Below are 14,730 nucleotides of genomic sequence, written 5' to 3' on the forward strand. Positions count from 1 at the left end.
CATCTTCCCACATGTTTGTTTGTTCAACAAATTTATACCAGTTTTCTATACAAGTTTTCCAGCCCCCAGAATCGTCGACCTTTTCACTTCATCGCATCGACTAAGCCTCATGTTGACTCACTCTTGAACAATACACACAATAAAATGTTTCTATGCATCTCATGTTTGGACTTGTTTCTGAGGGTGAAATGGTTCCCAGGTTTGTTCCTTATTTAGTTATTGTGCTCCAGACAGCTGACATCTGATGCCTGCAGATGGGGGGTCAACGAGTACTTTGCTCAAAACTACTTTCATTAAGAAGTATTATCTTGATCGGAAAGGAAGTTCCTGTACGCAATATTTAATTTACTGTAGCACAAACCTTTGCTTGATCTTCAAAGAAACTGATTAAACTGCTGCTATTACCTCATGGAAACAACACAGCCAAACCTTTTACAGATGGTATGTGGTATGTTTGGATGAGAATCGGTAATGCATGGATCAATGCACTTGCACGGTTACCCCCCGTCAGACTAAGAAGAGGAAAGTTGTTAAGCTGCTTCCCCCCCATGTGTTAAAAGACTTGATGCAACCTCTCAGCTGCTAGCCGAAGATTTCAGAGGCACAACTCGGAGAGAGGATTTTGGCAGGAGTTCGAGCCGACTGTTTTATAGTTACACAATCTTTGTGCAGCTCTGCATACGGTTACTGAAATGCTCCCACAGTTTCCTGCCGATGGCATTTCCTTAATAAACAAGGAAGTGCATCTCATGGTCCATTCGGAGGAATTGTCAGTTATTGCTACTGTTTCACGAGATATTTTATCCCCAGTCGAGCCTGGAAAACTCGGCCAGTATTATAAAGAGGCAAGAAGACGTGATAAACAGCCCCCATTGCTCGTATAAAATGTCCCTGTTTCCATACGTGTGCACATGAATAAACATGCACAAAGATAATACACACATTAACTGACTCATGACTGCAGCAGTCCACATCTGAACATGTTATCGATTCCCTCTTCACATCGTCTTAAGCGATAAGACGCAAAGCCCAGTAGATTGCACGAATGGTGCTGAATTGTTTTCTATTTTCATTTATCTTCCTGGTGGAGAGGCAGTCGGTAAAAAAAAAAAAACGTTGAAGGAATGAACAGCCGTTCAGGAAAAGGAGCTCACAGAACAAACATTTGTCTTTTACAGTAGTTCTAGAAGTCGAATGTCACTGGGCAAAAATAAAAGAAAGCAAAGTATCGCAACAAACACTGAAATATACAGATTATTTCTGTGACTGTTGGTGTGAATACTTCATGGTGTTATGTAGAATCCCGCGTGACCTCAGAAACTAAGGATGGGTCGCCGTGTTTCTTTTCTAGGCCACACCCACGCTTAGTTTCTAAGGGAAGGCAGTATTTTGGAGAGGCGGACTTTTTCTTTCAGGCATTTCGACAGATGTTGATTTACTGGGCAGATTTTTACAGATTCAGGCTCAGCTGTCAAATCTCTACTGTTGTGTAGTTTAGAGGTTATGTTGCGTTGTTGGGATCATATGCTTGCTCATGAATAATACAAATGTAGTTACATAATAGTCACAGACATTCTCCTTCGTTATGGGGGATCTAAGTGACTGTCCGTCCAAACCTGAAAAACGTGGGTGCGCACACGAGCAGAGAGGGACAACAGAATTTGCACAAACATTAATTCAAGCCCTGTCACGGTAATGAAGACGGTTTCGGGGTAATATTATGCTGACGAGGCAGTAGGTCACATGTTGCGTAGAGAATGTGAACTTATTTAGACACTTTGTAACACCCAGACTGGGGATTTTGGCCACCAAGTGATTCCTGTGTATCTTCTGTCAATCACCCTTCTCTCTCGTTTCAGACACCGCCTACCTGTATGCCGCCGCCCCCGTGATTACAAAGCCCCACCCTTATTGATTACACCTGTGTCTCATTCCCCTGTGTATTTAGCCCTTGCCGACACATGGCTCTGTGCCAGTTTGTCTCTTGTCTCCCATGAGCTTACCAGCGATATCCTCCAGTGTGCCTTCCCGTGTTTTGAACCTTTTCTGTCCACCCGTAACCCTTTGCCTGCCGACTTGGATTTATCTGCCTCCTCTGCCTGATTACCCGTGTACCGAACCTCCGCCTGGATTAAAGACAAGAATTGCTTCTAACTACCTCGTGTCAAGTCTGCTTTTGATTCCAGGTCCTTGTGGCCCTAGCCTCCCTGACAGTACAAACTGGCCAACATGGAATCAGCGGACCCAGATTCCCTCCGTCAGGCCGTCGCCTCACAGGGTACCCTCGTGGGGCACCACGACCAACTTCTCCGAGGGATGATGGAGTCTCTTCGAGCTCTTTCTGCGGAGGTGAACCAGCTGGGACAGCAGCTTCGTCAAGCCGCCCCGCAGCCACCCCCCCCAGCCCCAGAGGCGGCTACTCCTCCTTTGCAATCTGCCCGACCCACCTTTTGCTCCCAGGAGCCCAATGTGCCTGCACCGGAGCGCTACGCCGGAGACCTGGGAACATGCAAGTCTTTTTTGATGCAGTGCTCATTAATCTTTGACCAACAGCCTTCGAGATATGTCACTGATAGAGCTAAGGTTGCCTTCATGATGGGCTCCATGACTGGGAGGGCGTTGGCCTGGGCTACCAGCATATGGGAGAGCCAGTCTCCTATACTCTCTTCATATCAGTGCTTCTCAGATGAAATGCGTAGAGTTTTTGATCACCCAGTTAGAGGCAAAGACGTTGCTTCACGCCTACTCTCTCTAAGACAGGGGTCCCGCAGCGTGGCAGAGTTCGCAATCGACTTCAGAACCATAGCGCAAGGGTCCGGGTGGTCCGATGCGTCACTCCAGGGGGTTTTTCTCAGAGGACTTAACAACCCAGTGAGGGAGGAGTTAGCATTGAGGGATGATTCCGAGAGTCTTGAGGCCTTAACCGCCCTTGCTGTAAGGTTAGAGAGCCGCCTAGGTGAGTTCAAGAGAGAGAGACCTAGCCGCCTGTTTAACTCACCAGCCTCCCGCTCACCCCCTCCCCCACCCCCTAGGAGACATGGCACAGGTCTCAACTGGAACTCGCTCCACAGCGATCCCACTACTGACTCACATGCTCGACACCAGACTTCTCCCGATCGCCCCGCACTCCACCACCCAGCCGAGGAACCCATGCAACTCGGGAGGACCAGGTTGACCCCCGAGGAGCGGCAGCGTCGCCTGCGGGACGGTAGATGCATCTACTGTGGCCAGAGGGGCCACCTCATCGCCTCCTGTCCACTAAAAGATCAGGCTCACCAGTGAGGAGGACGTCACTGGTGAGCCGTACCACACTGTCCGTAGGTCCGCCTCGGGTTCTTCCCAGAGTTTCCATCTCCTCTCAAACCGCCTTTCTCAGTCAGAGAGTGCTGGTGGATTCAGGTTCGGACGCCAACCTGATGGACAGCGGATTGGTGCGCAGACTGGGATTAGAGAGGCATCCTCTCCCGAAGCCCCTGGAAGCTAGTGCCCTCGATGGGCGCCTACTCTGTAGGGTCACTCACCACACATCCCCTGTGCAGTTAACCTTCCCGGACCACCACACAGAGACTATTTGCTTCCACGTGTTCCAGTCCTCGCAACACCCCCTCATTCTGGGCTTTCCCTGGCTGTCCCAACACAACCCCCATATGGACTGGTCTTCGGGGACAGTGATTGCATGGAGGAGGGAGTGTTCGACGCGATGCTTTTCCACGACACCGTCTCAAACCACCCCACTATCTGCGCCGCAACAGCTGCCGCCATTGGACTCAGACTACCCGGACCTTTCCAGGGTACCGGCATGTTACCACGACCTTAAGGAGGTATTTAATAAGGCCCGAGCCACTTCTCTGCCTCCACATCGGGAGTATGATTGCGCCATTGATCTGCTCCCAGGATCATCTCCTCCTAGAGGGAGAATTTATTCCCTGTCTGCACCTGAGACACAGGCTATGAAGGATTACGTAACCTCCTCGTTGGCGGCGGGCTTAATCAGACCTTCATCATTCCCAGCGGGTGCAGGGTTTTTTTTTTTGTCAGCAAGAAGGACAAGACACTGCGCCCCTGTATCGATTACAGGGGATTAAACAACATCACAGTCAAGAACAGGTACCCTCTGCCCCTTATTTCGTCAGCATTCGATTTGCTACAAGGGGCCAAGATCTTTACTAAGCTCGACTTGAGAAATGCCTATCATTTGGTCAGGATTAGGGAGGGAGACGAATGGAAGACTGCTTTCAACACTCCCAGGGGGCATTACGAGTATCTGGTGATGCCTTTCGGACTAACTAATGCTCCAGCTGTTTTTCAGGCTCTGGCGAATGACGTCCTCCGAGACCTGCTCAACATTTCTGTGTTCGTATATCTGGATGACATTCTGATCTTCTCCCCCGACGAAGAGACCCACCGGATGCATGTTAGGCAGGTTCTCCAGCGGCTCCTTGACCATCAGCTATTTGTGAAGGCGGAGAAATGTGAGTTTCACGTATCTACCGTTTCGTTCCTGGGGTTCATTGTGTCGGAGGGCAAAGTGCAGATGGAGCCAGGGAAGGTGGCGGCAGTCACAGGCTGGCCCACTCCCAGCGATCGCAAGGCGGTCCAACGATTTTTGGGTTTCGCCAATTTTTATAGGAGGTTCATTAGGAACTTTAGTTCAGTAGCTGCCCCGCTGCATGCACTAACATCTTCTGTGGTCAAGTTCCAGTGGAACGCCGACGCTGCCTTCAAACACCTCAAGAAGGCATTCACCTCGGCCCCGATACTTATCCTCCCCAACCCTAATCAGCAGTTTGTGGTGGAGGTTGACGCCTCAGACGTGGGAGTGGGAGCAATACTTTCCCAAAGATCAGAGAAGGATGACAAGCTGCATCCTTGCGCCTTCCTCTCCCGGAGCCTTTCTCCTGCTGAGAGGAACTACGACATTGGGGACCGGGAACTGCTAGCAGTCAAGGTAGCCCTGGAGGAGTGGCGGCACTGGCTGGAGGGCGCTGAACACCCATTCCTGGTCTGGACAGACCATAAAAACCTGGAGTATCTGAGGACGGCCAAAAGACTAAACCCTCGTCAAGCCAGGTGGGCGCTTTTCTTTAATAGGTTCAACTTTTCCCTGTCTTATCGCCCAGGCTCAAAGAACGCGAAGCCAGACTCTCTTTCCCGGCTTTTTGACCCTGTCTCCCCACCCAACCCACCCTCCTGCATTCTGCCCTCGTCTTGCCTAGTTGGCGCCGTCACCTGGGACATTGAGGAGAAGGTGAGACAGGCTGCCGCAAGCATCTCTGTTCCTAACGGTTGTCCCCCCAGCAGGCTGTTTGTTCCCCCTTCTCTCCGCTCGCAGGTCATCCATTGGGCCCACTGCGCCCGAATCTCCTGCCATCCCGGAGTTCGGAGGACAATGTTTGTTATAAGACAGCGGTTCTGGTGGCCCGCGATGGAGAGGGAGGTAGGAGAGTACGTGTCGGCTTGCCAGGTGTGTGCAAGCTGTAAGGTCCCTCGACGCTCCCCGGTCGGGCTCCTTCGCCCCCTGCCGGTTCCACATCGCCCCTGGTCCAACATCTCGCTGGATTTCGTCACAGGGCTTCCCCGGTCCGAGGGCAACACCACCGTCCTCACGGTGGTCGACCGGTTCTCTAAGATGGTCCATTTCATTCCCCTGCCTAAGCTGCCCTCCGCCAAGGGAACCGCGGAGGCGGTGCTCTCTCACGTTTTTCGTCTCCATGGTTTCCCTGCAGATGTGGTGTCTGATCGGGGCCCCCAGTTCGTGTCCAAGTTTTGGAAAGAGTTCTGCAGCCTCTTAGGAGCAACGGTCAGTCTATCTTCTGGCTATCACCCGGAATCCAATGGGCAGACTGAGCGTCTGAACCAGGAGCTGGAGACGGGCCTTCGCTGTTTGGTTTCCAAAGACCCAACCTCCTGGTGCAAGAACCTCATCTGGATTGAGTATGCGCACAACACACTCCCTTCTTCGTCTTCGGGCCTCTCCCCGTTCCAGTGTGCCTATGGCTATCAGCCACCCCTGTTTCCTGCCCTAGAGAGGGAGTCCAGGGTGCCCTCGGCGCTGGCCATGGTCCGGCGTTGCCGCCGCACCTGGGACCGAGCCCGCCAGGCCCTCCTCAAGAGCGCTGCACGGTCGAAGAGGATGGCGGATCGACGACGGACCCCAGCCCCTAACTATCGGGTCGGCCAGAGAGTGTGGTTATCTACGCGCGACCTGCCCATTCGTGTGGAGTCCCGCAAGTTGGCGCCAAGGTTCGTTGGCCCCTTCCCCATCTCTAAGGTGATCAACCCTGCGGCCATGAGGCTTAAAATCCCTAGACCTATGAGAGTGCATCCCACTTTTCATGTAGCCCGGTTAAAGCCAGCCATGGAGAGCCACTTGGTCCCTGCCACCAAAGCCCCACCACCCCCCAGACTCATTGATGGCGGACCAACCTACACCGTCAAGCGGCTCTTGGCAGTCCGACGCCGCGGTCGGGGCCTCCAGTATCTGGTAGATTGGGAGGGATACGGGCCAGAGGAGAGGTCGTGGGAGCCAGCTCGCAACATCTTGGGGCCTAACCTCGTCAGGGACTTCCACCTCAAGTTCCCTGATGAGCCTGGGCCGTCTGGTGCCGGCCTTAGGAGGGGGGGTACTGTAACACCCAGACTGGGGATTTTGGCCACCAAGTGATTCCTGTGTATCTTCTGTCAATCACCCTTCTCTCTCGTTTCAGACACCGCCTACCTGTATGCCGCCGCCCCCGTGATTACAAAGCCCCACCCTTATTGATTACACCTGTGTCTCATTCCCCTGTGTATTTAGCCCTTGCCGACACATGGCTCTGTGCCAGTTTGTCTCTTGTCTCCCATGAGCTTACCAGCGATATCCTCCAGTGTGCCTTCCCGTGTTTTGAACCTTTTCTGTCCACCCGTAACCCTTTGCCTGCCGACTTGGATTTATCTGCCTCCTCTGCCTGATTACCCGTGTACCGAACCTCCGCCTGGATTAAAGACAAGAATTGCTTCTAACTACCTCGTGTCAAGTCTGCTTTTGATTCCAGGTCCTTGTGGCCCTAGCCTCCCTGACACACTTGAGAATTAAGTTTTCTCTCAATGCATTTTTATCAAGGACACTTTTATGATTCTCTTTCTGTCAAACACACATGGTCCAAAAAACAGAAAAACATCATCATGTCATGGAAACCGCGAAAGAAAGAACATTTTTCACGTAGTATTGATTTAGCACTAAAGCAACACATCACTTATTTTAAAAATGTCATAAAGCACAGTGACCCTCCACATGGGCTCCCAAACAACTGTTGCCTGTTTTGTCGATATTCACCAGTCGCTCCCTCGCCTCGTACGTACTGAATGATCAATCTTTGTCTAACAGACGGACTGAAAAAAGGGTACATGACACATAGCACTCACTTCAATCTCCATCACAGTTTATTCATGCCGTCTTTTAAAAATGCTGTCATATCTTTCATGGTGGAAAGCGCTGGTCCCCTGATGCTGGTGAAATGGTGGTGATAATGGTTTCCCATCAAGTTAAGGAGAAAACACACATCTGCTTGAATGTTCCTGTGTCCTCGGTAGACAAACATCGGCCACCGAGTCCCGATTCCTGCTTATCTCATCAGGGGTTATTGATTCATTGCTTGTCCTCTACCATGTCCAGTTTCTCCACGGACCAGCGCTCTTCCTGCCCTGTTTGGAGTATTCTAACATCAACCTATTCAACAAATCTTCCACCATGTGTCCATTCCTTCTCGCATGTTAAAAACATCAGGCAAAGAAAGTCCAGATCAATAACTGCATGAGCAGGCCTCAGCTTTGCGGCACGTCTCTCAACACTCTTTAAGGAATGTGGAGGGTTCTGACCTGAAGACATTTACTGTTTTTTTTACTCACTATGTGGAAATTAAGTCTCTGGCAGGAATGGTTTGTATTTCCTACATTTTTTTAAATCTCTATTCCCACATTTCTATTGTAACCAATCGGCACAGAAAAAGAACATCTGCCATTTTCACCTCTCAAAATTCTAAAGGGGACGACGTTGGCGCAGGGTTAGAGAGAGGATGTGCTGGGAACCGCAAGGTTGGTGGTTCGAGCCCTGGCTGCTTCATTTCCCATGTCAAAGTGTCCCTGAGCAAAACCCCTAGTTGCTCCCTGGGCAATAATGTAAAAAGCCATGTGACTTGCTTTGGATAAAAGCGTCAGCCAAATGACCTGTAATGTGAGAACCTCAACAAATGTAACTCTTTGAATACATATGTTGATTTGACAGTAACACTCATTTACTGCATTTTGGCAGCAAAGCCAACTAATAAGATGCAGTGTAGCCATGATGTATAATGTGTTAAAGCAGAAATGTTCCACCTGATGATTTGCTCGCTTCCATCTCTCATTAATTTTTAATGGTTCCCAGAGGAAATGTCCTAATGACGTTCTTAATCCCATGACTTTTCCAAATAGACCACCTGCAAGAGCGGCTCTCACAGGTTGTGCTGAAAATGATTCTTCAACTTTTGAACAGTAATTTGCTACAATCATACATGATGAACACTGTCAACACTTTGGGGCTCCTCTGACTTTTCATCTGGTGCCACCATGAGAAGGACATTAGAATGTGTCTTTCAGGTTTATGACTAAATACCTGCGAAACTAATGATTTACGACATGTAAATAACTTTTGAGTACATTTTTCTCAACAAAGGCTAGTGTTAATGGACAATCGCCAACTTTTACAAAGTCTACTTAATTGTTTATTTACTACATGTTCTGTTAATGATGTTGTCGGCTAGTCTCTTTTATTCTCATTTTTTTGGAAGTTTGCACAGTTAACTTGTATGTCTACTTAACTAACTATTAATAACAATAACACTTGATATATTATTTTCTTATCTTGAGACATTAGGTTGCTACTTTGACAGAAGATGTGTTCTGGTTACTTTAGCAGAAGAAGGAAAGGTCCGTCATGGGCTTTGGGAAAAGGCACAAGATCCTGTGAACCAGACCAAAGGTCAAAGGTCGTTCTTAGAGCGCAGAGGAGCTTTAAGGAACCCGTCACAGAGAGGAAAGTGAGCTTCAACAATCAGCTCGGTAGTAAATAAAGACAGAACAAAGGTCGGATTGTGCTCGAGATGTTGCATTGAATGACACGGACAGCTTGCTGGAGAAAAGGATACAATCAATCAAGGCCTCGAACACTGAGGAAGAATACCAGTTGTCATTGGGTCCTCATTCAAGCACAGAATGACAGTGTGTGAGAGTGCACAGCGCCAGTGTCTGAGTCACATTTTGAACCAAGATGGAAAATAGTTTGCTGTAAACTGCTTATATCACTTTATCCTAAACGCAGTAGCTATCGTGTACATCTCCAACCACATGGACGCATGCTTTTTGCACTTTGCCCAAGCATCTCATCTGTTTTCCATTTATCTCTTCTTGCAGAATTCATCCTAAACGGGTGCTGCTCTGTTCTTGTAATCAGACATGTTCAATCCTTGGATCCGGGTTGCGCGCTCACAAACCGAAGTGCACGATGAGAACTTCATTACAGAGAGCGAGTTTCAATCAGCAGATCAAACACAACTGCAGTGATCACTGCACCATATGGTATATTATTTGGTATGGTCAATTAGTAGTAACAAAGACAATTGAAAAACTTCCTGAACTGATGAATGACGGTGAACAACATGATTCACTGTAGACACAGGAGGCCTGGTGGTATTCCAATGAGTCCGCACTGGTATTAATGACGCAGCCTTAAGTTTTCACAACCCGTTTAATGAGTTGAACCTTGATTTGAGGTTATTAATGATCCCATGTGTTTTGAAAGAACACACGCGTCCTTAAAGTTGAACTTTTTCGCCCCCTTTATCTCCTTGAAGGCATCCATCAAGTTCTAAATCTGGAAAAGCCATCCTGTTTGGTTGACCAGTAGAGAGGAGAGACAATGTGTTACGCAGCAGGAATGATTTAAATGCCTTATGTTCAGTGTGTAATGAGACCACTTATCCTTTTCACAGCAACAAAGACAGATTTTTATTTCTGCACCTCGAACGATTGTATTTTGATCTTGGACGAGACTTATTTAACTCACAGTGTCAGAAATGTGATCATCAACCAGTTCCCCAGTTAATGCATCCTGAAGGTGCCTGCTAATGCAATAATTCAGCCTGACATAAAAATGAGCAAGCTCAGCTCTATTGATGCCTTCCACACAACAACAAAGAGGGAACATAGGATATTTCCAAAAGAGAAAGCAACAGCTGCTGCACAAAGCTTTAAAATGAAAAATAATCATATTCACTCATTTTTCTGTCGTCAACCAGCTGCATTATGGGCCCGTAGTTGTACCGGCTAATGAATCATTCATCATTGGCTTTTAGTGAGGAAGATTGATCCCACTAGCAGTGTCCTCCCTTGTTCCTTAGTGCCAGCGCTACATGGGCAGAGACGAGTTCAAGAAGGATCCTTTAGCTTTCCCCACTGCTGCTGTAGGAATCTCACAGTGAGCTTTGGGAGCACATGGTCAATCCCACAGACCATTAGCTCTAACACGCTCTGCATTAACCTAGTAAACAATGGTGCCTTGATGCATTCGGGGGGGATGAGGGTATGCTTGTTTTGTGTGCAAGAACCTCCCTGACATATGGCAGCCATTAGGGCTTTAATGAGCGTCTTCCTCTGATAGCTATTCTAAGCATGTAGCACTTGTACAGCCCGGTCTGTCCTCCTGCCATGTCTCTAACTACAAGTCTGTGTGTTGGCACATGATTCCTACATCAAGCAGTTATTGGGAGACCTCAGGTATGAAATCAGGACGGTTTATCGTTGATCACCTTACTTTGTAATCGGCTTTTTGTATATACGTATATATATTTTATAATAACGCTTAAAGTGAAGAACAGCTGTGCCTGACATTGCATATGGAACACTGTCTTCGTGTTTTTTTCCTCTTGGCTGAAACAATAAGACAGCTGGCATTTTACATTCCAGAGGAAAGATTTGTAATGAAAAATCTGTCTACCTTACAATATATCAAATGATCCTCAAAACAGGCATCGGTGGCCTTTACGTACTCTTTTTACTTTCCATGTGCATTTCTGAACTAACACTTAAGTGTAGACTGTGATGTTCAGTAAGGCTGGTCTCCATCACTGCTGGTCTGATGTACTCTGCCAGAAGCCGCAGCAGCTTTAAAGTCAGGTTTCAACAGCTGATAATTACCATAATGATTTTCTTGAGTAATATCTTCACAATATATTTGCTTAGTTTTGGTTGTCCAAAGAAAACGTCTGGGGGAAAATGTGCTGATTATTCTGATGATTTAGCTCGTATTACACCTGCGCAGCCAACTTTAAAGGGATCCGTTCACCACTAATGGCTTATGGTGTTAAAATAGATTTAGGTGAACCTTTTTACTCACCTCTAATAAACAGAACGAGAGAGCTGCTGGCCAAAGCAAAGACCGACCTTCCAGAGGCAATCATGAGGTCTGTGCTACAGTTTTCTTTATGCAATAAAGGTCATTGTGACATAAATTCATCTGATGCTTCAGCACCACATCAGCTACACAAATGGCCTTCTGGTGAGGAAAGAACAAAACGACAATAATGACCACCATGATTGAAGTCATATGGTTCCCATTATTTATTTATAAAACCCAATCTGCAGCACAGTTTTGACACAATGATGTCCCTCCAATCTGTTTACTGCCTTTAGATTCATGTCCATTGTCCCGGATTAAACAGTGTTAAGAGAACGAGAGTTTGGTGCATAAATATTCATGCAAGCATATATTATAAAGCTTTATACCTCATTCTCTGACAATGATTTAATTTAATTAAAACAGTCTTAGAAATACTGAGGAAAATATGTTTGATTGGTTCCTCTCACTCAAAACAGAAGGCTTATAATAGACCTGGACCTCCACAGTGGAACTTATTGAATGGAAAGACTGGAGGAGGCATTAAACTATGCATGGTGGTTAACTTAGGATCATTCCAGGATCATTCCAGACCTGCAAAAGACATCATTGTTCCCTGAAGTTGTGAGAACAACGTCAGGAGTTACAAAGACATCATTTTTCACCTTACGTTGCACCAGAAAGGATCTCTACTATGTGTATTCCTTTTGTGTGCTGTTAAAATCTTTCTTAGCTGCATCTTTGAGTTAATTACTTCCAGAAGATTTTTAAAAATGATCTCTACTATATTTATTACATTTTTGCAATGACATTTTTTTTCCTGACTGCATTTTTGAGTTCATTTACAGGATGTAAACAGATGGTTTGTTTCCATTTTGAATTCTTTCACAGGCTCTACGGTTCAGAAGCACTTCTGAAGCGCGTATATTTTTGGCTAATGTATGTCCTTCAATAAGCTAACACCTAATGTTTTGACTAGTTTCTGTGTTCTACTGTAAAGGAGATACAGCCGAACTCTATCTCATTGGTCTAAGTCTACACATATGGACATAAACATGTACAGGTGTGTTTAATCTATATTTGGGAAAGAAACCAAGCGTACACGGGAGACAGCTCAAGGTCCTGGGGATTAATCACTCCAGTTCATGTGTTCAAGTGGGATAAATGGGATTTATATTTCAATTGCAACAATTGTAAAGCTTATTGGAATAGATAGTTTCTTAAAAACTTCAGTTTAAGCATTGGAGGTTTGTGTATGTCAAAATAGTGTTATAATTATGTAGTGACTTCTTGTGTTTAATACCTCTACTGTTCCCTCCCCACGATATCTGCCTACATTCCTAGTTGTCTCATTAAAACCTCTAGTTAAACTGCATCCAGTCTTAGAGAATGTCCATGATCACTGCACTACAAAGTGCGCTGAAAACCTTTTTTTACAGAGAGCACCAGATGGTTTCTGTCCTCACACACAAAATACTACCGGCACCAGACTTTTCTTTTAACACATCTTTGTGTAAACTCTCCTCCTGACGTCTCGCTGGAGTGAATTGCGCTGAGGCTGATATTGTGAATCTGCAGCAGCCCCTCTGATCCTAATGATTCATCTTGAGCCTGCAGACCCATAAGTGTTGATGGTGCAATGGTGAGTGATCATCTGCCGCTCAGTGTTTCCAAAAAAGTAGGATAGTCGCAGTAATAATCGCATTTGATCTCTTTAATTGCAGTCCAATATTCCCTTTTTTAGCTTTAAGCTCCAAGAACTTGTCTCATTATATCCTCCACTGGGTTCACCAGCTAAAAGCTGAGCTTCTTTCATATGTAGATTTTAGAGCTTTTTCTCTGCATGCTGAGAATAGAAACTAGTAGATTTGGGAATCTGCGATTCTCTCTGCAGAGCCATCACTATGAGCAACATCCTTCACACACAAGTCATTGGCAAGTTGACGGACACCCAGAAAATCAACCAGGGGGAGGCAGACACCAGACAGAGAGACGGACAGAGCTGCTCTTGCACGCTTAACCGGCTTTGCAGGATATACGCAAACCCAGCTGAAGAAGCGAGGTCAACATTCCCCTCTCTCTACTGTATCTGCTTGTTCTCCACCGTGAACGGCACGGAGGACAGTAATAAGTCTGTCACTGTGCAATGTCGGAGCTCACAAGGCAAATCCAATAAAGGAGAGGATTCCCCGGTGAAACCCTGGTTGCACACACATTTATCCACGTTCCCTGTTTGAGTTAGAGACCCAGTCTCTCTTTGTAACTCTGGAATGTACATGGACACATCCACAATACTCATTTTGTCCATCAAGGAATACACAAAGGTTATAATCGCTCACATGTATTGAAAGATGGTCAATAACACGACCAGGGACGGTTTTCTGTGCTCTCAGCATCTAATAAATGACTTTTCCAAATGCCACCAAAGCTCTACGTATTCAGTTAGGGACCAGTTAAAGTATTTCACAATGCTGAAATATTATGCCACTTTAGTTCAACTGTGTACGTTGTTCTTATATAACCCTGCAAACTTGCAGTAATAATGTTAGTTGCCGCTGTCACACATAAAGCCATTTCAACACTTATCATGACACGACCCTCACAGAATTCTCCAAAAGCATTCTGGAAAAATATCTAAGTATCTGTACTTTGAATGATGACAGAATTAACCCTTTGAGTCAAAGCGTAACCCTGAAACACAGGATCACCAGTCGCGTCTTTCCGCCAAGCGCAGGTTCGGTGAGAATAACCAAACTGAACACAGGAGCTCGGCTGACTCCCTCCTCATGTAATGATTCCGGCAGAGGGAGGACGAATCCGTCTCGAGAGATGTGAGGAGGAAAAACGTTTTACCGAAGAGAGCAGAGCGATATGACTTCGAGGCACGGGAAGCGTGGGAAAAGGGAGAGAAGCTAGAGGAAGTGTGAGCAGATCACATATCTCGTTCTGTTCCTCGGTTGCCACTCCGATGTGTGAAAACCAAAGAGCCCGTGTGAAAACAAACGCACCGGAGAGCTGCCTTCCACAAACAAACCACACGTTCCTGCGAAGGACGGAGAAGTGCTTCACGCCCCACAGGCACGCAGGTCTGTTCTTCTGGAGACACAAGGAATCAAACACGAGACCCCCCTCCAGAGTGTGTGAGTGTGTGTGTGTGTGTTTGGAAGCATGTGGGAGGCAGACGATGACGAGATGATGCTCTCGAGACAAAAGAGCGATCATCCGATGTGCAGAAGCCTTCTGGAAGTTTTCACCCTTTGATGACGACGGACCCGAGGCTCCCTCTCAGGGTCAAGACTGTTCAGGAGCTTGAATGAGCA

General features: G+C 46.9%; 1 protein-coding gene across 3 annotated transcripts in view; it reads right to left on the reverse strand.

The window, feature by feature from the left end:
* egfem1 (EGF-like and EMI domain containing 1) overlaps nucleotides 1–14,730 on the reverse strand; it is a 46,274-nt gene that overhangs the window by 28,623 nt on the left and 2,921 nt on the right. The gene's annotated exons all lie outside the window — the stretch shown is intronic.

Source organism: Gasterosteus aculeatus, chromosome 1 (genome assembly GCF_964276395.1).
Source record: "Gasterosteus aculeatus chromosome 1, fGasAcu3.hap1.1, whole genome shotgun sequence".
Taxonomy (NCBI): domain Eukaryota; kingdom Metazoa; phylum Chordata; class Actinopteri; order Perciformes; family Gasterosteidae; genus Gasterosteus; species Gasterosteus aculeatus.